We start from the raw sequence: 23,438 nt of genomic DNA, 5'->3' as shown, positions 1-23,438 counted from the left end.
CACTAAGGTGCCCCTTGTTATGTGTACAGTCATGGCCAAACGTTTTGAGAATGACACACACATTATTCTTCATAAAGTCTACTGCCTCAGTTTTTATGTTGACAATTTGCATATACTCCAGAATGTCATGAAGAGTGATTAGATGAATTGCAGTTAGTTTCAAAGTCCCTCTCTGCCATGACAATGAACTTTATCCTAAAAACATCATTCTCACTGCATTTCAGCCATGCCACAAAAGGACCAGCTGAGATCAGGTCAGTGATTCTCTTGTTAACACAGGTGAGAGTGTTGACGAGGATAAGGCTGCAGATCACTCTGTCATGCTGATTGAGTTAGAATAACAGACTGGAAGCTTTAAAAAGGAGGATGGTGCTTAAAATCATTGTGTTTCCTCTGTTAACCATGGTTACCTGCAAGGAAACCTGTGTAGTCTTCATTGCTTTGCTCAAAAAGGGCTTCACAGGCAAGGATATTGCTGCTAGTAAGATTGCGCCTAAATCAACCAATTATCGGATCATCAAGAACTATCAAGGAGAGAGGTTCAATAGTTGTGATGAAGGCTTCAGGGTGCCCAAGAACGTCCAGCAAGCGCCAGGACCGTCTCCTAAAGTTGATTCAGCTGCAGAATCGGGGCACCACCAGTGCAGAGCTTGCTCTGGAATGGTAGCAGGCAGGTGTGAGTGCATTTGTACGTACAGTGAGGCGAAGACTCTTTGAGCATGGCCTGGTGTCAAGAAGGCCAGCAAAGAAGCCACTTCTCTCCAGGAAAAACATCAGGGACAGACTGATATTCTGGGAAAGGTACAGGGATTGGACTGCCGAGGACTGGAGTAAAGTCATTTTCTCTCATGAATCCTCTTTCAGATTGGTTGGGGCAACAGTGATAACTGAGTGGCTCTGGGATCAAAACATCAAAATTTTGGGTCCGTGTCCAGCAAACTCCCTAGACCTTAATCCCATTGAGAACTTGTGGTCAATCCTCAAGAGGCAGGAGAACAAACAAAAACCCACAAATTCTCACAAACTCCAAGCACTGATTAGGCAAGACTGGGGGGCCATCAGTCAGTATGTGGCCCAGAAGTTGATATACGGCATGCCAGGGTGAATTGTAGAGGTCTTCAAAAAGAAGGGTCAACACTGCAAATATTGACTGTTTACATAAACTTAATGTAATTGCCAATAAAACCCTTTGACACTTATGAAATGCTTGTAATTTTACTTCAGTATACCATAGCAACATCTGACCAAAAGGTCTAAAAACACTGAAGCAGCAAATTTTGTGAAAACCAATACTTGTGTCATTCTCAAAACCTTTGGCCATGACTGTATCTGTCGAAAAATGAGAATGTAGGGGTTATCCATTGTTTGCCTTATAACTGTATTTCCATATATTTGGATGATAACTGACTGCACTTTTCAGTGACTATAATATTGGCAGCACTGAACGCATTTTTAGAAGGTACAAATGTGTTTTTAAGAGCAGATTTGTATAATTGTGGCCACTGGTAATGCGGTTTCTTCCAGTAGTCCAATTGATCATAGTCAGATTGAAATGCTATAAGGGGGCAGTTCAGGTACAGTTCCACTATGTTCTATCCCCAAGTTTCAAAGTTTAGCGACACTTCATCTCCTCTTTCAAATAGTATCTGCATTATTCCCAGCAAAATTGTTTACCTCTGTTTTTCTGGGAAGGAGTGTTAGCAGATTTCTTTATTACATTCATTACCACTGACCTGAGGGTATTGTGAGCAGTGATGTATCTTCTCTGACATAGATTTCCTTGTCCTGCTGTATGAATCGTTGCACAGTTTCTGCAAGTTTCTTGGAAATAGATAATCATGACTCCCTTTCAGATGCTGCAACAGAAAATAAATCCCAGTTTAAAAAATACATTGTCGATATAGTGTTTTACCTGGGTATTTGTAAGCTAGATGGGGCCAATGAGCAATCCTAAAAAAAAGGTAAAAGCACTAATCAAAAATGCAGAAAACATTTGTGTAGCCCCTACGTTGTAGTGAGGTTGTATCATTTGTAAGATGAAGAGAAGATAAATCAGACAATACTTATTACAAAGCTATGTAACAAATGCATTATGCACCCGAGTGTACTGTATTACTGTACTAATTTGGGCTACTAAAAGTCACAGTAGGTGTTGGTCAGTTAAAACCACAGTATTTTTGCCTCTTCCTCTTCATGACTAACATATCTCAACATTTGGTCCAATGTATCCCACTTCCTCTTTATGTAACGTTAGCCTGACTCTGAGTAAATGTTATATTTTTCATTTCTTTAGTAAGAGCGCTTTCATTTGAAACTAAAACATCTTTTTTGCGCATTACTTAGAACAAAATAAGAAAAAGAGACTCTCCATGTAATGTGTTTTACAAAACTAGGTCAGGACTGGCAATTTAACTATGTAGCAGTCTTACCATTATTAAATTGACATAAGATGTGTGTAGCCCACATATAGAGTAAAATTAATATGTAGCATGAACTCTGTATTTGTACCAACGTCTCCTTTGTTTTTGTCTCTGGACATTATTGGGAGTGGGGCTAATATAAGAAAAGGAGCATTTTATCCTAAGCATTGTTTGTTTTTTCATTTTAGAACACTACACTAATAATGGAACAAGTTACAGTAGTGAGCACTATACTGTATTTTTGGAGAATAAATCAGACTTTGGGGGGTTTTTTTGCCCCCTAAAATAGTGGGCCAAAATCGTATGTGCAGAAAAAGTGTAGTAGCAGGAAATGAGCAGAGGAGCATTCAGTAGGATACCATCTCATGTATTGTGTGGCTGGATCCCCTCTGCCTCTTTTATCATTGTTTATTTGCAAAACTCTGTAGGACTAGACAGTCCGTTACAAGTCATACAAAATACAATCACACCTAGAGAACAATTACAGATGAGGTTGACGAACGAGGTGCAGACTTGAGACCCATTGTAGAGGACCCTGCTCGTGCGAGCTTAGTCTAGTGCAGAGGTAGGCAACCTGCTGCTCTCCAGGTGTTGTGAAACTATTCCTCTCTCCTAATTCAACCCTGTCCTGCCCTAATTCTGCAGTCTAATTTTCCAACACTAAATTCACCACTGTGCTAGACAAGGCAGCTCCAGCCACCCTATTGTCTCAGCATTTCCTTCTCCCACTAGACCAGGGGTAGGCAACCTGTGGCTCTCCAGGTGTTGTGAAACTACAAATCTCAGCATGCCTTGCCATCTATCTGCTGGTTATCTACTGGCAAAGCATGCTGGGACTTGCAGTTTCATAACACCTGGAGAGCCGCAGGTTGCCTACCCCTGGTCTGGTGGGAGAAGGAAATGCTGAGACAATAGGGTGGCTGGAGCTGCCTTGTCTAGCGCAGTGGTGAATTTAGTGTTGGAAAATTAGACTGCAGAATTAGGGCAGGACAGGGTTGAATTAGGAGAGAGGAATAGTTTAAGTGAGACTAAGTAGAGCTTTAGGCCATTCAGGTGTTGCCGCATGCGCAGGGATATGGGTACATGTGGGGCTGCAGGAGGCAAGGTGTGGTAGAAGGAAATAAAGTGGTTAGAGAGCGGGAAGGTAGAGTTTGAGAAGCTGGAGCTTGTGCAGAGATGGGAGGATCAGCAAGTACGTGACAGAGGGAGGGCGTTGGTGAAAATGGAGAATCGTCAGGAGTGCCAGAGGGAGTGAGTGGTAACCGCATGAATGAAAAAGTGTAAAGGTTTTATTTATAAACTGGTGGGAAAAAAGAGCGCATGTGAGAGGTAAGTAGAAAGTGTGGTTTGAAGATGAAGTCACAAACAGCAAGTAAAAGGTATAAAATCATAGTGATAAAGCAGTTGCAAGAAGCATGGTTTGCATATGCCAGTGTTTGCTAACCTGTAACATTCCAGTTGTTGTGAAACTACAAGTCCCAGCATAGCCTTCCAGCAATAAGCTGCTATATATTGGCATAGCATGCTGGGATTTGTAGTTTCACAACACGTGGAGTGTCACAGGTTAGCCAACACGGGCATATGCAGTAGTGTACTGGATGACCTCTATCATGTCTGTCACATCTGGTGGTAGGGGCTGTATATGCTAAACAGAATCTGATTGGATACTTGCTCTGCTTCCCTTTAAGTAAACCACTTGCTGGTGAAAGGGGAATACTAAGTGATCCTGGTTTGAGTTAAGGGACGCATTTTCCACTGGGCATGATGGGCAAGGGGGGCCCCACGGGCAAGGAGGCCCCATAGGCAGGGCTCTTTCTTAATTAGAATAAACCTTCAAAAAAAGCAAACAAATACTTACCTTTTGCGGTCAGGGCAGAAGCAAGCGAAAATCACAGAAAGCAGAAAATAAGAAAACAGAAGAAGGGGGTGCAATCAGAGAACAAGGCGATTGAAAGGTGAGTGAAGGGGGATTTGATTTTTTAGCTGCTGTACTTCAAGGGTGGCAGAGCAAGTACATTTTTTTAAAAAAGTTTATATTCATATATTCTGTGGTTGTGTAGGTAGGGGCCCCAGAGCACTGCTTTGCCCAGGGGCCCATAATGGTGGTAAGATGGCCCTGTTTGAGTTTCATGTTTGGTGGCATCTTACTAGAAAGAGACTGGGAAAGAAAATAATTTTTTACACTTACTGACCATAAGGCTTTTGGTGTTTGTACATATAGTATTTTATTATTGTACAGAATATCAAGCCAGAAGAATTATCATTTTGCATAACGACCTTGGAGAGTCTTTTATGAAGGAAATTATTAGTATAGCTTGTTATTATATTACATACTTATCTCACAGTAGTTGTGGAAAATATTTGTGCTTTACATATAGTTTTACAGCATATTAGCTTGCATTATACCAGGAAGCTGCAGCACACAGCAGTGCCAAACCTCTGCACCATTAGAAAACTTTTCAGTTTTCTGTTTAACTTTTTGTAAAACATATATTTGCATAAGTTGACATTAATAAGCTACAAAAGAACAGCCAGCAGCGGTTTAGTTTTATAGCTTCTATTTTTTTCTTTCTAGCACGAAGGACACTGTGTCCTCTAAAGGTGATTAAAATACAGCAGAATTTAAGAATCTTGTTTGTGCTCAATCAACCAGAGTGATTATGGGATATTGCTTGCCCATTAGATCCTGGGATTTATATGTGAACGTTTAGAAGTTCCTATTTTTATTCCAAATGCTTTTCTTTTTAGCATACTAAAACATCTGTGTTGGCCATATTTTAGAGTATTTAAAAGCTCCATATTTTTCTCTCTCTCTTAATTCCCACAAGGCCCAACAGTATTCATAGTAACTCACATTAGGATCTATGAGAAGGAAAGTGTAGAAAGCTGACCTTGGATCAAAAATTAATATATAATGAAAGTGTGTACATGAAATAAATGTATAATGATGTGCTACAGAATAATTTTAAAGTAAAGAGATTGTGTTCGTGAATAGCAAATACAGCAACATATGTTTAAAGTGCTAGATTGCATAAATAATCAAAGTGCAAAGCAGAAATATGCCGTTTTTCAATAGATTAAATGAAAATGATGATGCAATTCATAGTTGTCTACTCTCCCGGAATGTCCGGGAGACTCCCGAATTTTTGTGAGTTCTCCTGGACTCCCGAGAGAGCAGGCAAAAATCCCAGAGCCAGTTGTCTCTGTTGTTGAAGATGGGTGGGGGCGGGGCTAAACGAGGCATCGTGGCCACGTCCCCTGCTGTGATTGGCCGACATTACATAAGATTGACAGGGGCGGAGCCTAACGATGCACCACGCCCTTTCGGACCCCCTCTTGGACAGCTGCCTTCAAAAGTGGGTAAGTATGAAGTAATTGCTAAGAGCTAGAAGAAACACACATTAGGTCGCCCATGTGTCCCACCCCTTGTCAAAAATAGGAAAAAATAATGAAAAAATATTTTATTACACGGGTACATATGAATCATGTAGGATGAATGTGATATAAATCCAGAACTGGAATGCCTTTTAAATATACTTATTCCAATAAACTACCAAAATAGAGCCCTATATTGCGAAATATTTATATAGCCTTTGCTTGTGTAGACAAAGAAAAGGTTAAACAGTTGCGTCAAAGAGTGGAAAAAAACTGTATTTAAGAAACACCGCGCCCATCAGATTCTTCTCCCATGTGAGACTGTTTTCCCATTTATTTTCTGAACACTTTCTTCAAGATCAAAGTAAATCATTATGGCTTCCTGCAGTTTTCTGTTATTAAGAAAAAAAAAATGTAATAACTTTCAAACTCCTGAGTAGAATACTTCTGATTTCAAATCCAGAAGCAAATTTATGGTGGATGTGCTTTAAATTGCCTATTTCAATTTTTAATTTATGTTTTGGTATTTTTTTTATTACATTTTAAAGGTTTTGTTTTGTGTTTTTACATTAAAAACAAAACAAAACTTTGGCAATGTTAAATAAAAGTTCACTCTCCATGAGCTGGTTTTACAATTGTTTATTATTTATTGTCAAAATTCTGTACCGCAGTTTGCAAGATCTAATATTACACAAAAGCGATCTAAATATGAATCAATATTTTGTCGAGACCAAGTTACTATGATTATTGCAGTGTAAACTTTTCTTGACAGGCATGCAGTACTGGTAATAAGTTTTTTTTAAAAAAAAATGTAAAAAAAAAATCCTTTTTATAGTTTTTAGTTTTAAGTTCAAATTGCCAATTTTTTTTATATAAAAAGGATAACTGAAAAATAATTTACTTAATGAAAATTATTTTGCTGGGTACTGCAATTTACTGGAGTAAATCCTTAAACTTGAAATCAGTCTGAGTTTGCCTGATGAACCTTCAGAAACACAGTTATTGTAATTTGACAGATATAGTTTGAATAACTGACCTTCCTTAGCACCATCTTTAAACTGCATTGATTGTTTGCATAAAGTCCTTTAATTATCAGCCATACCACTAGACCTGGAAGCAGACAAGGTGGTGGAGTAGGCATTCTACTTTCTCCAAGTTGCACCTTCCAAGTCATTCTCCGAAAGCTCACTCTCATTCTCTTCCTTTGAAGTCCACTTGATTACTCTATTTTATCCTCTTCACCTTTGTGTCATATCGCCCCCCCATGTCCAGTGTCCCAATTTCTTGACAACATTGCAGCCTGGCTCACTTATTTCCTATTCTTTGACCTGTCTACTCTCATACTAGGTGATTTCAACATTCCCATTGATAATCCCACTCTCTTCTGGCACTAAACTTCATTCACTTATTTTGGCCTTTTGACTCCATTAGTCTTTGTACCACAGTTCTTTCCTGTTCATTTCCTGCCTATCGAACCGCTCTTTTAGTGTTTCTACCTCTGGTCCATCCTCCCCTTCACTCCCACTATCTGTTGGGGTCCCACGGGGCTCTGTTCTTGTCCTTTTACTTTTTTCATTGTATACCTCTTCTCTTGGGGCACTTATTCTCTCATTTGGCCTCCAGTACCACCTCTACACTGATGACACCAAATGTTTATCTCTTCCCCTGACCTCTCCCAACACCACCTAAAAGCTCCAACATATCCAAAACAGAGCTTATTATCTCCCTCCCCCCCTGCCAGAATCACCACCTCCCCTCAAAGCTCCCTCACTGTCAATAACACCACAATTTCCTCAGTCTTCCAAGCTCACTGCCTTGGTGTAACACATGAGTCCGCCCTCTGCATTATTCCTCACATCCAGACTCTCTCTCAGTCCCGTTGATTCCATCTTAAAAACATTGCCAGAATACACCCTTTTCTAACTCAACATGCTACAGAAACTCTTACCCATTCTCTCATCATGACTACGGCAACCTCCTGCTATCTGGCATTCCCTACACCCATATATCCCACTTCAATCAATTCTAAATGCTGCTGAAAAATTGATCTTACTCTCTTACCGCTCCACATTTTCTGCACCACTTTGTAAATCCCTACACTGGCTGCCTGTGTCCTCCATAATTCAATTCAATGACTCACCCTTACCTACAAAGCCTTCAACAACACTACCCCACATACATCTCAAATCTCATATCAAATTACTCTCCATCCCGCCTTTCTAGATCTACCGCTGACGTGCGCCTTGTCTCTTCTTTGCTCTCTGGTGAACACCTCTAACTCGCGCCTGCAAGACTTCTCCCATGCTGCACCTTACTTATGGAATTCCCTACCACCCACAATCAGGCTTGCCCACAGCCTTCAAATCTTTAGATGTTCTCTAAAAACCCATCTAGTTTTTAAAGCTTATCTTATCTCTGATGATACTATTCACACTAATACACCCTCTTAGCTTTCCCAATCTCCATTCTAATCCACACTCGCTCCTCTTGTTTCAGCTGTGCCCTATTCCACTTAGAATGTAAGCTCTCTAATGATCAGGGTCCTCCATACCCTTTTGTTTTCATGTCTGCATTTATTTTGTCTGCCTTGTATGTCCCTTGTCTTATGTATGTCCTGTTTTCCCTACTGTGCGGTGCTGCGGAGCACTGTGACACCTTACAAATCTGCAATAATAATAATCATGGGTTATTACAGTAACTTTTATTACCCAGTATAATAATTTTCATTAACCAATTTAGCAGTGACACATACATAGTAACATTTGTCATATCACAGTATTGCTGACAGATTTTTATTTTATTTTTTTCCAGAAAACTTCAAATCTAAAACACCGTTTTAAGCTGCCGGTAACAGTAAAAGTTCACAAATGAAGTTACTATATATAATGATTTAAGGTTTTCTTTTCTGTAATGGATGTGATGTCTCATCTCAATTTAAGGGGGCCTGGTGCTTATAACACTCCTCCCTCCTTCATTCTCATACTGGTCTAGAGATTTCCAGGCTTGCTGTATCGCCAGGTGTCTGTCTATCATGGTGTGTGCCGATCTTATCACGCTCGTATACATCTCTCACTACCATTTATAGGAGCACCTTTTGTGGTGCACAGCTGTTTAGTGCGTGAACATCTGAGCCCATTCCTGTAACGTCAACAATGTTCTCTATTCTCTCTCCTCTTCTATAGTAGCTCAAGCAACAGGTGTGGAACTATGACGTAAACATTGACTGTGAATATCCTGACATTTCCTGACCTATGATTTGTCCCAGGTTAATTGCTTTTATATGAAACAAATGTATATATGTCTAGGCCTGTTATTCATTTTACATTGCATTATAGGATTCAACACTATTGTTGAACCCCTTATACGTTTTACAAACTCCCATCAATGGGTTAAATCCTAGTACGTATGGGAAATTCCTGTTGTTTTGGAATTGTGGGTAGAGTGAGCTCTAATGGTAAGAATGTGTGTTGGCTGATGGAAATAGTGCAGCATTTGGACAATTGTTACTATTTTTGTTCATACCCTTTCAGTCTTTCCTTCTACAAATGAATAGGATTGAAGCTGTAAATCATAAAAATCACACAACATGTAAACTTGTTTGTTTTACGTTTATTTTTCAAAGTATGCAGCAGTTATCTGAACAAAGTCTTGTATACGTGGATGATTCACCTGAAGAGTTTAACGCAGGCGTGTACTGAGGAGGCTGGGAGAGTCTGCTGTGGTGTTCTAGTTATTGTGTAGTCTGCCAGATTATTCACAGCTCTGAAGGGATGTAGTAAAATAACTTGTTTGTTATTAGGATCTGTGGGCGATATGGATTAAGTGTTTGCATCATGTGTTTATTTTGGGACCATTATAATTGGTTCAACATAACTTTGGAAAGTCTACAGGCCGTTTGTTTTATTATTATTTTTTGTAAGCACGTACTTTCACTATGATTAAACATTTTGTTGTTTTCTTCTCACTGTGGAATAATGAGTGCATGTTTAATGAGAATCTCATATCTGACCCTGTAATCACTCTTGTTCTACATCATCATCGGCTATTTATATAGCGCCTCTAATTCCACAGTGCTGTACAGAGAACTTACTCACGTCAGTCCCTGCCCCTTTGGAGCTTACAGTCTAAATTTTCTAACATACACACACAGAGCGAGAGAGACTAAGATCAATATTAATTGCAGCCAATTAACCTACTAGTGCCAGGAATGTGGGAGGAAACCCATGCAAACTGGAGGAGAACATACAAACTCCACACAGATAAGGCCATGGTTGGGAATTGAACTCATGACCCCAGTGCTGTGAGGCAGAAGTGCTAACCACTAAGTCACCATTCTACAGTCTTCCAGCACTTCCCACAGAGAAAAGCTCAGTGGTGTCCTTACTGTGTATGTGCAATAAAAAAAGTTTCATGCAACAAGCTGGAACTCCGTGTAACAGTGGATTACAGTTTTTCGCTATTTCCAGTAGTCATATACTGATTGTACAATAGATAAAATAAATGTCTTTCTGCTTATACCTACTCTCAATTAATTATTCCCATTTTTAAATGATTTTAACCCTGAAATAAAGAGATTATGTAAGAACGCTCATGACAAATCTGAAAGGCCCCGTCCAGTAGTCATAAGAAATCATATTAGCTGACTCCGGAGTCTGCAACCATCTGACAAAACACTGCCCCACTTGGAGTGCACTAGATTAAAAAAAACTTCCTCCAATAGATCAATTGCATGTTTTATTAGAGAATGAGAAAAACAATCATATAGTGCTCTTTGTTGTGCATTTCTAGGGTACTCTGCCACCTTCATGAGGCCAGCAGAACACCACAGAGTCCGTTCCAAACATTGTTTATATAGAGATCTAAACTCAGCAGATTCTAATTGTATGCGATATGTTTAGTAAAATAAACCGGCGTGAGGTCAGTGTTCCTGCGGAAAAGAGGAAACCTATTGGCTTTTCACCTTCTCGACTCCCGGGCTTAACCATCTGTACCTACAGTCATGGCCAAAAGTTTTGGGAATGACACAAGTATTGGTGTTCACAAAGTTTGCTGCTTTTTTGTCAGATGTTGCTATGATATACTGAAGTAAAATTACAAGCATTTCATAAGTGTCAAAGGCTTTTATTGACAATTACATTAACTTTATGCAAAGAGTCAATATTTGCAGTGTTGACCCTTCTTTTTGAAGACCTCTGCAACTCACCCTTGCATGCTGTCAGTCAGCTTCTGGGCCACATACTGACTGATCACCGCCCATTCTTGCCACATCAATGCTTGAAGTTTGTTAGAATTTGCGGGTTTATGTTTCTCCACCCGTCTCTTGAGTATTGACCAGAAGTTCTTAATTAAGGTCTGGTGAGTTTCCTGGCCATGGACCCAAAATTTTGTTGTTTTGATCCCCCAGTCACTTATCACTTTTGCCTTATGGCAAGGTACTACATCATGCTGGTAAGGCATTGTTTGTCACCAAACTGTTTTTGGATGATTGGGAGAACTTTTGGAGGATGTTTTGGTACCATTCTTTATTCATGGCTGTCTTCTTAGCTAAGGGAGTGGGCTCACTCACAATTTTGCCTGAGATGCAACCCCCCCACACATGAATGGTCTCAGGATGCTTTACTGTTGGCATCACACAGGACTGATGGTAGCGCTCACCTTTCCTTCTCTGGACAAGTGTTTTTCTAGATGCTCCAAACAATCTGAAAGGGGTTCATGAAAGAAAATGACTTTACCCCAGTCCTCAGCAGTCTAATCCCTGTAACTTTTGCAGAATATCAGTCTGTCCCTGATTTTTTTCCTGGCGAGAATTGGCTTCTTTGCTGGCCTTCTTGACACCACGCCATCCTCCAAAAGTCTTTGCCTCACTGTGCGTGCAGATGCACTCACACCTGCCTGCTGCCATTCCTGAGCAAGCTCTGCACTGGTGGTGTCCCGATCCCGCAGCTGAATCAACTTTAGGAGATGTCCTGGCGCTTGCTGGATGTTCTAGGGCACCCTGAAGCCTTGAGGTAAATGATGATTTAGGTGCAATCTTACTAGCAGCAATATCCTTGCTTGTAAAGCTCTTTTTGTGCAAAGCAATTATAACTGCACGTGTTTCCTTGCAGGTATCCATAGTTAACAGAGGAAGAACAATGATTTCAAGCACCACCCACCTTCCAGTCTGTTATTCTAGCTCAATCAGCATGATAGAGTGATCTCCAGCCTTGTCCTCGTCAACACTCTTACCTGTGTTAACGAGAGAATCACTGACCTGATGTCAGCTGGTCCTTTTGTGGCAGGGCTGAAATGCAGTGGAAATGTTGTTTTTTGGGATAAAGTTCATTGTCATGGCAAACAGGGACTTTGAAATTAATTTTAATTCATCTGATCACTTTTCATGACATTCTGGAATATATGCAAATTGGTAGCAGACTTTGTGAAAAATAATATTTGTGTCCGTCTCAAAACTTTTGGCCCTGACTGTACACATGTTACATATGGAGGATTCATCTTACGCCATGAGCAAAGTACCTGCAAATGGTAAATGTGTTAGTTTTTATTCTTATTCCTATACCTAATAGTGCAACCTACATATTGTACACTGCAGGGACAACTTAACATACAGATAACATAGCTAGATAAATATGAAACTGACTCCTTAATTTTAAAGGACGTCCCTTTACTAAATGAAGAATAAAATTGTTGGGTTAGATCCGAATTTACATATTTTCCAGCAAATATCCCACCCACCCTGTGACTGTTACTTGGCACGTCTGCAAATATTATAGAAGGAGCTATTTCATTTTTTTAAAATGATTATCTTTTGTATATATATGTACCAGCGGCGCACGGAGGACTGTCGGGGGGGTATACAATACAGCACCGCTGCGGACGCTTCTTTGACGGCGCCGCGGCTGCTGTATAGGACAGTGGCCACTTAGTTAGCGCATGGGGGGGGGTTTCTAGAGACTCAGAAACCCCCCCTGCGTGCGCCACTGTGTACCTAGGTTTTTCAGGCAAAGTGGATACTAAGGGGCAGATTCAGTTGACCGCTATGTGCTGCCAGACATCTCCTCATTATCTGACTGCGCACATTGCTGGCCAATACGGTAAGGAATCTCCCATAGATTGTAAGCTTGCGAGCAGGACCTTCTCATCTATTTGTCTGTTTTACCCAGTATTGTTTATTGCTGTGTTTTGTCTCCAATTGTAAATCACTATGGAATTTGCTGACACTATGTAAATAAATGATTATTCTTATGATCTCTGCTCATTTTCTCCTCGCATCTCTATGGGACGAAAGGGAAAATAAGCGGAGATTTGAGTAAAAAGATTGAGGCTGTGTGTCTTTGAGGCCCTGGACCCTTTTAAGGATGCTACGGGTTTACAATACTCTCTAGTAACTTATGACTAATCCCAAGACATATAGACATTGGTTGTGAGAGCACTGCTGTCCACTGCTTGTCCACTTCCTTCAAAATTATTTCTGGATTGTTCATTGTTTCAAAGCAATGCTCTGTTGAATGTTTATTATCTTTACGGTAATTCTTGGAGGTATAAAAACTTTAATCTTTTATAACAACATTTGATAAAATATGTCTAATAAAAAGGTCGTTAGCAAATGTGGGGTTGACTTTTGGATGGGGATTTGAAAGGTGTATGTCAAATGGCATGTTTTCTGTCAGTGCTGAAGCTGTCTATAGTCAGACTGTTGACATTAAAATGGTCATTAACACACACATAATAAAAACACTGACCCCCCCCCCCCACCCCCACCCCCACATGCTGCCAGCGGAGTCGCCAGCACAATTGCTATATTGATTTATTCACTACAACATGCACTAATTAAAAACATACATGAAACCTTATAGCTAACCAGCATACCCATGGCTGCCAGGGCGTGTTGGCTGTTGGGAATCACAAGTACCAGCATGCCATGGCGCCCAGGGCATGTTGGGACTTGTAGTGCACCAAGACAAAATGTAAATAAGCCACACACCTCCTTTGATAAAAAAAACCTTTATTTTAAATTTAAAAAATAAAACCAACATCTAAGTTCTTCATCTGGATTCTCTATCTCCAAAAAAGTATTTATTATTACCCCACAACCAACTCCCAGGGGTGTGGGAAGAGCCTTAGTTCTTTCACTATGGGAATGGGGCTCCAATTTTTGTTTGCGGACCCTACCTACCTAGGGAATCCCGCCCCATGCTGACCACCCTTAGATTGGTTGTCATTATGACAGGAGGACCCAACGCCAGAGCCTAGTGGTGGTATTAGTAAATTTGGGGGACCACACACTTGTCTGCAGGCTGTTTGTGACATTTTAATGTCGACATTGCGACTACAGTCACATACTCAACTCATGTCTCATATGGTTTTGAAAGCTTGAATTATGCGGTGGGGTGTAAAGAGTGTTGTTGTGCCTTGTGTTCTAGCTTGTACAGAATTGGGAGCTGTCCTATTGTTAATTCTGCTATACCATGGACTGCACATTTTGTGTATTCTCTTTTGTAAAGGATTGAAAGCTATCCTGCCATGTGTTTAATTTTACAATGGGTTGACATGAGTAGGAAGACTGATTAAAACATCTTTATACAGTGAGCTTCTTGTGAATTTAAGGTTAATGTACAAACTCAATTTAATGAAGTAGAAGGTTTAGATCTCAGACTGTTGCCTAGGAGAGAACTAGTGAGATTCTTTTTTTTTGTTTTTGAGGCATAATTTTTACCCTCCCCTTCCACCACTTTTACACACACACACACGCACACACACACACACACACACACACACACACACACACACACGGCTAGTCATTGTTAAGTTTTTATTAAATAATACTGTTTTCCCATGTATACATAGTATTTATACAGCTTTATATAACTTCATAAATTACTGAAAAAGCAGTATAAAACACAGGCCACAATGAGCTATGCAAGGGTGGCGCTATAAAAAGGATGACATTTAATCACACTTGCCTATTCTCCCGGAATGTCTGTGAGGCTCCCAGACTCCTAGAAGTACAGGCACCCTTCCGGCAGAGGGAGGGCTTATGACGGAATCCGGGTCCTGCCCCAGCTGTGCACTTACCATGAATTGTGGGAATGCACAGCAGTGAGCAGTGTCACACCCCCGTCCCACCACATGACCTTACCTGGAGGATGCATATAGTGGAATTAATACATTTTACTGCCATTGGGTGTAGAGAATGGGTATGATAATAAGAGGGTACACTGAAGCGTTATTTCGGCGCCCAGGAGGCTTTTTTGTGCACCCATTTTTCTCCTGGCTCAATGACTAGTCTTTATGCTCTGGCTAAAAACTGGGACTGTGTTATGTATTGACATGGTATGTATGTGGGAGGACCAATCAGAAGCCGGAATCACATTGCAGCTTCTCATTGTATTTTTTAAAGGGTGTACAAAATACTGTAGAAATCAGGAGCCAGCAGAATCTTTTAATTATCCAGAGATAATGTTCATCCATTGACATCAAATTCATCATCATTTGTTTGAGGCGCAACAAATTCTGCAGCGCCATACAGTCAGCAATACACAGAACATAATACAAATACAGCAATAGAACAAACTATGGCAGAGAATACAACCTTTATAAGAAGACAAGAAGGTGAGGATGGGAGGTAGGGAGGACCCTGCTTGTGAGAGGTAACATTCTAGAGGGGCAAGGAAACTAACTGAGACAATGGGTGGGGTGGGCAGGGGGAGCGTGAGCAGGGAGTCTTCTTAGAATGGTGATCGGGAAGCGTATAGAGGTACGTTTTAAATAATCTAAATTATTTCTAAAAGTTAAGTGTAACTAATACATTTTTACAATCTGTTAGCTACCTGGCTCATGGGATTTGCATTATCTTTCTTAAAATCATATTTATACTTGATAAAACTGCTGTTAGTATTCACTTTCTGACATAAACATACCTCGTTAACCTCTGCATCAAGTCTATCTAGTTCATAGCAGGGTAGTGTCAGTACCCCCCCAAGTGATTCATTTTGCACTTGGCAACATTAAATTGCTAGGAAGCACAGTTTTATGTTTTTCTCATATCCAGCTAACTTGGAATCACCAATGCACCAAATTGTTTGCTCTCAGTGAGAAACATAAATGTTACATAAAAGAAAAGGTCAAGACAAATAATTGCACTGAATGTATGTTTTGAAGCAAACCCGACACCCATCTCTTCTCGGCCATGTTTTGTGAGCAGCTGTGTTGATTTGGGCTTTGGCTTCTCTTAGACTGACCTGGAGTGATCTCGTCAGGATCAGACGGGACCACACAGCTCTGCTATTTGTTTGGAGTGATGGAATAGCCGGCCGCGGGGAGGTCATGGGAATTCTGGTTTTCTTTGCAGTATGAATCTCTATTCCTGTTTCAGAACTGTGCGGCTTTAAATTATACGCAATCATCTCTAATTGTGACAGCTGTTTTGTGTTATACAATGTAATCTGACATGAATAAAATGACCGGTTTTAGAACAGTGTCTGCAGTGCAACAATAGCACGTGTGTTTGACAGCGGGGGTCACTTACTGCTGTGTTTTCAAGTACTGCTGAAGACGTTTTGAGGTTACAACCAAGTGTGGTATAAAACTGGAGTTACTCTAGAATAGAGAATTGATAATGATTTTTGCTGAAAAAGTGTACATATCAAAATTACCTACATCACAGACCAAATGCTACTTTATCATCAACATTTATTTAAATAGCGCCATCATTTCCTGTAGCGCTATACAGGGGTGGGGTACGCATTCTTGGTGAGGAATATTCCGACACCGAGAAGTTCTCCAAATAAAAGACGAATCTGTAAAAAAACGATGTAAAGAAAAGCAGACTTGCCTGTATACCGAAGTTGCAGATGTCCAATTGGCGCAGGATGCTGACCGCAAATGAGTCCGACTACTGAGGTGTCCGTCAAGAGATTTTAACATCAGTGCGACTTCTTTTCCTCTTAATTTAAAGCGGCAGTGTTTGGTTAAGTGTTTCAACACTTAACCTGCGGGGTTTGACATTGTCGCTTTAAGAAGAAAAGAAGTCGCACTGACACAGTGGCCTAGTGGTTAGCACTTCTGCCTCACAGCACTGCACTGGGGGCATGAGTTCGATTCCCGACCATGGCCTTATCTGTGTGGAGTTTGTATGTTCTCCCTGTGTTTGCGTGGGTTTCCTCCGGGTGCTCCGGTTTCCTCCCACACTCCAAAAATATACTGGTAGGTTAATTGGCTGCTATCAAAATTGACCCTAGTTTCTCCCTCCCTCTCTGTCTGTCTGTGTCTGTGTGTGAGTGTGTGTCTATATTAGGGAATTTAGACTGTAAGCTCCAATGGGGCAGGGACTGATGTGAATGAGTTCTCTGTACAGCGCTGCGGAGTTAGTGGCGCTATATAAATGATGATTATGAGAATCCTCACATTATATCAACATATTCCCCAGCACTGTACTTACAAATTGGACTTTCAATACTTAACAATTAAATTTTGTTTTTGCGTAGTGCCTTGAGCACTATGGGGCTTACGTGTCAAAATTCGATTATCAGAATGATTTTTTTATTTTTTTTATTACAGCGATACAGAATTCACATATTGTCACAATATATCAAGATGATATATTGCTGGGGCAGCTGAGCGGTACTGAGCCGGAGCTGTAAGGATTAACCTACCGTTTTGCTGGACCAGTCCCTGCGGATATGTCAGCCAGCAAGCTGGTTCATGCATGCACATGGAATAGATAACAAAATATTTAAAGAAAACCCACTTAAACAATGAAAAATTGCTTTATTCAATAATAAAGTATTTTTTTCCTCAATGTTTTCCATGTGTCAAAGCCGTTCATAGATGGCGATAACAGGACTAGTATTGTGGCGGCACATGTACCGCCACCATCCTTGTTGAATAGGCTCCCAAATGTATCTTTATTCCTAATTGAGACACCACTCTGTCCCCACTCAGACAGACCTGCAGGTTCTGTAGCGGCAGCTTGCTGCCGTTCTCCTCCACGCTCTCCGACAGGCCCCGCTGCGCAGTCCCTGCTCTGTTCTTCTCCTGCACGGACTGCCACCTGGTTCCTCCACTAGCTCAGTCACTGTCAGTCAGTTCAATCCCCTTTCCCTGAGTGCACACAGAATTGTTGTCAGTGCTCTCCCCAGAAAATTATGCTAGCCGGGTGGGGCAGTTGTAATACTTTGCAATAATAATGAAACATGGCAGGACTGGTCAGGCTGGTGGTCAGTGGTCTAACACATACTGCTGGCTGTAGTGCTCACATAGTGCCTGTTCTAATAGGAGAAACAATGGTTTATTATTTTATAATAAGACTCTGTTGGGCTCCAAGAGCCGGGTGGTAAGTAAATACACCCGGGTGGGGCAGCCAGGAAATAGGTGCTGGGGAGAACACTGGTTGTGTCAGCCAGCATTTGATGCTCTGCTGCCCATCCTTCCCCATGTAGCATCCAGCACCCTATGCCCATCAGTGTTTCCCTTCTCATCATTGCCAGCCATTTTAACATTTCACGCTGTACCATGTGTTGTCTTCCAGTCGCAGAGAAATCCTGTATTGTGGTTCTGTGGGTTTTTGTTGTCCTGGTCTTTTGTCTAAATACATAGTGCACACAGTACTATGTAACACATTGGTGGGGACAGATTTTCTACAACATAACCCTACAGAACAGCTTGCTGGAGCTCACAGAATGTGGATAATAGAACAAGGCTTAGTTTTGCTTGTTTTGTACAGTGAACCATGTAAATGTCCACAAGGATAAAGTCTAAGTGCTCATTAATGCAAAAGGGAGCGGCCACCCAACGAGCACTGTGTAAGCACAGAAAAAGTACCACATAATCTGTCAACATTCTACGTATGTGCAGGCAGGAACAGCTATATGTACATTTAGTTACATACATCAGACCATTTATTACCAGAAAAATACTAAATTCAGTTTATTTCAGTAATAGTGCGTTTTATTTGTAAGATAAATATTTAGGGGTATATTTACTAAACTGCAGGTTTGAAAATGTGGAGATGTTGCCTAGAGCAACCAATCAGATTCTAGTTATCATTTATTTAGTACATTCTACAAAAAGACTATCTGATTGGTTGCTATAGGTAACATCTCCACTGTTTCAAACCCGCAGTTTAGTAAATATACCCCTTAGTGTTTTTAAAGCAATACAGGTAGTATGCATTCAAATACAGATCATACAGAACGAATAGTTGGAGCGTAAAGATAGATTTGGGGAATTGTGTCTGGCAAGAATTTGGTAGCAATAAATAAACCATGATTATACCAAACACAATTGTATTTCACCCTTCCAGTGTTCTCCTTACTCAAGTTGTATCTTTAAGCAATACACCCAAACTATGCTCTTATTATATTCTCTATTTTGTGCCTAAAGCGCCTTGTCATCGTTGTCTGTATTTTACACAAAGAGGAGAATTCTGAAAGTGAAGCACAGAGAAATATTGTAAAACATTCCATATATAGTTACTGAGGAAACCAGGCTTGTGTTAAAGTTGTAGGGGGGCATGTACAAGTCAGTAAGGAAATTATCTCAACCCATTTATATAGGTTCTTTCCATGCTTGGCTAATTCGTATATTGGGGCCCCTCATGTAGTGCCTTTTCTTGCCCCATATTGTTTAACAGTCTTACAAATGCCTCCAAGTAGAGGCAAAGGAATGTAAAAATGCACAAGACCGGCTTTCCTGTGCCATCTGAAACTGTGTTCATTTATATATGTTTTGTAGTATATTTTAGATTTCTTTATGGGAACGACACATAGATCTTTCAAATAACTTTCATTTGCACTCTCCTCCTAAACCAGGCAGCCCCCTGAGCCTTCACCTGCAGCCCCCTGAGCCTTCACCTGCAGCCCCCTGAGCCTTCACCTGCAGCCCCCTGAGCCTTCACCTGCAGCCCCCAACTCCTACTTGCCTTACGTCAGATTTGTTATAGCTTGTAACACTTGTTTAAAATGGCTGCTGATTATGTTATTACAGATAGCTGTGTCTCTTTCCTTGACTAAATGTATTGATTCAACTTATTACTGAGATTAAGGGTTATTTGTGGCTCTTTTGAAGGTTAGAGGTCTGCCCCATGCCTAAACCCTAAACCTTAGGGTCTGCATGGGCAGACCCTCATCATCATCATCATCATCATCTATTACTCTAGGCTGGAGGCAGCTATTTTGTTATGCTGACTTCTCAGAATATTGATTCAGCCATGTGTTCACTAGAAGCTAGTGACATCACTTCATTAGTGACATCACTTCATTGGAAGATTGTGCCTCAGTGATGTCACAATCTGCTAATGAATTGGTAGGCTGTGTTTACTATGAATGTGCAGTAAACACATTGTCTTCCTCCACCGTGTGTAAGTGACAGGTTCTCCTTATGTTTACCACTAATATAAGCTTTGTTTATGAATCAAAATCTAGCAAACCTAAATGGTTTAATTCCTAAAGTAAATTTCAATTTGTCTTTTAATTTTACATGGGTTATTTTAAAATGTCATGTTTTGGGGGTGGGGTGGGAAGGAGGGGTTATAGTGGTCAATTTAACTAAACTAAATATTTTTTATTTCTTACCGTTACTGCCTATTAAGATATTTTTTAGATTTATAGTGTGGTGGCAGGTTTAGTTGGGAAAAATAATTATTATACTGTTTGTATTATTGTTTATTCTTATGTGTTTTGTTTTTGTCTATAGTAATACTAATTGACATTGACAAAGAATTGAACATGGATCTAAATGGAGAAAGGAGCAGATCGTGAAAATCCCTTTGAAGGTAAGACTACTTGTGCTGAACATTTGATTTCCTGTATATGTAACCTAATGAAGTTGTAAAATGATCTATATAGAAAGTTTTTCTGTTTTTTGGGTTTTTTTTGTGTTACAACACCACTAACCACCTTAGATCAAGTAGGCCTTCTTGATCTATGTGGTCCATATGTATTAGGCAGGTTATGCGTGTTAAAGAACATTCTTTGACGCCAGTCACTGATGTAGTTTAATAGAACAACAGTAAGAAAATTAAAATTAAACTAAGAGAACAGGACAGTCTTCCACTAGCAATAGTGCAGCTGAAACATAATCCAGTGTTAACTGATTTAAAAATAATTGTTGGGCCTAATGAACAGAATAGTAAAAAAATGAGTTTGTGAAAGTTTCATTGAAACTATGAAAAAATATTACAAAATCACAAATCAAAACGTGTTTCCAATCAACGAAACTGGACTTCTCCAAAATGACCCACAAACACAGCTTCAGAGGTAGGAAGATCTGATCTAGGTCTTGAAGTCTAGACTTGTGGATTCTCCTGTGAATTCTGAGTACAACGAGAGGCCTACTGCACCCTCTCCCCTTCATACTTTATGTTCCTAACCTTTATATGGCTTGTGTGCTAAACCTGTCATTAATCAATATTCTAGATGAAAGAATGTTCTTTTTTAAAGGAGCATAAGTTAGTTCAACTAAAATATCTTCAGAAATGATAGTTAGAATCCTTATATTTATTAAACCTGACACACTGAATTTCAGACTGCTGTTAATGTGGTATTTTAACCGTTAAACTTAATAAAAACATCCTTTAAAAAAAAAAAAATATATATATATATATTTATTTTTATTTATATTTATTTTTGGGGTTGTTGCAAATTTTTTGGGGGATACATGAGAAATATATTCCCAGTAGTAGAGGTCCCCTCCATTTAAATGCTGTGTCGACTTTTACTCTTTGCAGCGTCAATTGTCTTTGTTTCTGTTATCTCCTGGACTACCGTACGGGAGAAATATGATTGTCAGCTGGAGAATCACGTGCAGCCAGTTGTCTAGCACACTAGACTCTGTTTAATCTAAATGTCTTAAGCCTCTTTCTAATGACTCAAGGGGTTTCAAAAGATATAATCGTCTTTAGTTAAAACATCCTGGAAGGCATTTTATTATAAGTTGTCAGGAAGGCGTTATTAATTCATTGTGTTGAAAAATATTGAATAGGTGAATTTTTTTTTCTTTTCATTTTTCTTTTATTTTAGAAGCAGTTTACACTCTCTTACAAATTACATATAAAGTAGTAAAAACAGGACAGAGCTCATTAGTGTAGTATACGTGTAGTAACGTGTGGCTTAATCAGACTAATGTAATAAAAATGCTGCATAGGCTTATCTGCAATGCTTGGTCTCTTGAGAAAATCACGCTATGATCCCTGGTGTTGATCCTAGAAATTAACCAATAAGTACCTGGTATATTATAAAGAATATATGTAATGAAACAAATTTTAAAAATTCATACATTGAAATTAATGAATTGTAGAACTCATCTTTTCTAGTGAGGGCGGGTTCTGTACCCTCCACAAGTGCCCGCTGACATTTCTCTGAATAGCATGTGCTATGTCCCAGAAGCAGATCCTTTGGCACATTTTGGATCCTTCCATCCCTGTCTGTGAATCCCAGAAACAGCAATTCAGGAAGGCTGTATATTTATATTTGTCCTATCTTCACCATTTTACTAGTTTTCATACGGTCTCTTAGGGCTAGATTTACTAAGCTGCGATTTTAAAAAAGTGGAGATGTTGCCTATAGCAACCAATCAGATTCTAGCTGTCATTTTGTAGAAAGTACTAAATAAATGAAAGCTAGAATCTGATTGGTTGCTATAGGCAACATCCCCACTTTTTCAAACCTGCAGTTTAGTAAATCTAGCCCTTAATGTCCACTGATCCTAGCTTGTTGCCTGCATTCTAAACTGTTATTCTCACACTTGTCCCTATCCTTTGCCAGCTCTGCATATATATATAAGGGATTTCCAGTCTATATCTGTTTGGTCTGCCAAAAGTAGCCTGTTTCCGGAAACATTTTACTGGATTGGTGAAAATAAATAAGTAAATAAATATGATGATTTTCGAGTTGTTCAGTAAATCTTGAAATACAAATTATATTTAAAGCTAGTATGCAATAATCTAGATTTAAAAAAAAAAAGTTTGGAAGACTTTTTGCAGTGCTGTTTTTGTTTTCTGATGTGACCTTTTAGTGTTCTGTAGTCAGAGTGTTTCTGACCATAAAACTAGTGAAACTCGTCCCTGTGACGTCTATATAGCTATGGCTTAGGGCTAAACATGATTTGCATGAATTGCGTACTCTTTATAGATGAAATATGTTGTTTTAGGGCAGGGTACATTCATTCATCTTTCCTTTCTTGGCCCCACGTGCTGCAGAGTTGGTTAGACTGGTCTACTGACCATATTGGTCTCCTGGTACAGGCATAGAGTTGGAGATAAGGCAAAGGAACATATTCTTTCTCTGAGTTTCTTCTTCAGTCACTTCTAATCAGCAGTTATTTTAGTTTTCCAATCGATAGGCTTAGAACACTGTAATAAGGACGTACGATGGTGCTGTACAATAGGTGAAGATTGTGAAGAGGTCCATAGGGAGGGAGTAAATATGAGATTGAGGTGTTACCTAGAGATTATCTAAATTAGATGGAGATATGAGCTTCAGAATGAGTTGGATATAGCGACAAAAGCCTAATGGCGATTGTTAAGGTAACTTGAACAATGAAAATAATTTGAAGCGTTTGGCTAGCAATTTATGGAGAATGGATGGCTTCGTATATAGAGGACAGGACTTTGGAGCATATAGGGAGCCAGTACAGGGGTCAGCACAA

At 39.8% G+C, this 23,438-nt stretch overlaps 1 protein-coding gene across 3 annotated transcripts in view; it reads left to right on the top strand.

Moving 5' to 3' along the window:
• Positions 1-23,438, top strand: part of SGMS1 (sphingomyelin synthase 1) — a 186,105-nt gene that overhangs the window by 79,702 nt on the left and 82,965 nt on the right. For 2 of the 3 annotated variants that reach the window (XM_075216390.1, XM_075216386.1), the window contains exon 3: positions 20,487-20,565. The gene's annotated coding sequence lies outside the window, so the exon portion shown is untranslated. Of the gene's footprint in view, positions 1-12,867; positions 12,887-20,486; positions 20,566-23,438 lie in introns of those variants that run through there. The other variant, XM_075216387.1, reaches the window with a different exon arrangement.

Source organism: Mixophyes fleayi, chromosome 6, assembly GCF_038048845.1.
Source record: "Mixophyes fleayi isolate aMixFle1 chromosome 6, aMixFle1.hap1, whole genome shotgun sequence".
NCBI lineage: Eukaryota > Metazoa > Chordata > Amphibia > Anura > Limnodynastidae > Mixophyes > Mixophyes fleayi.
This window is presented reverse-complemented; position numbering and strand designations above follow the sequence as displayed.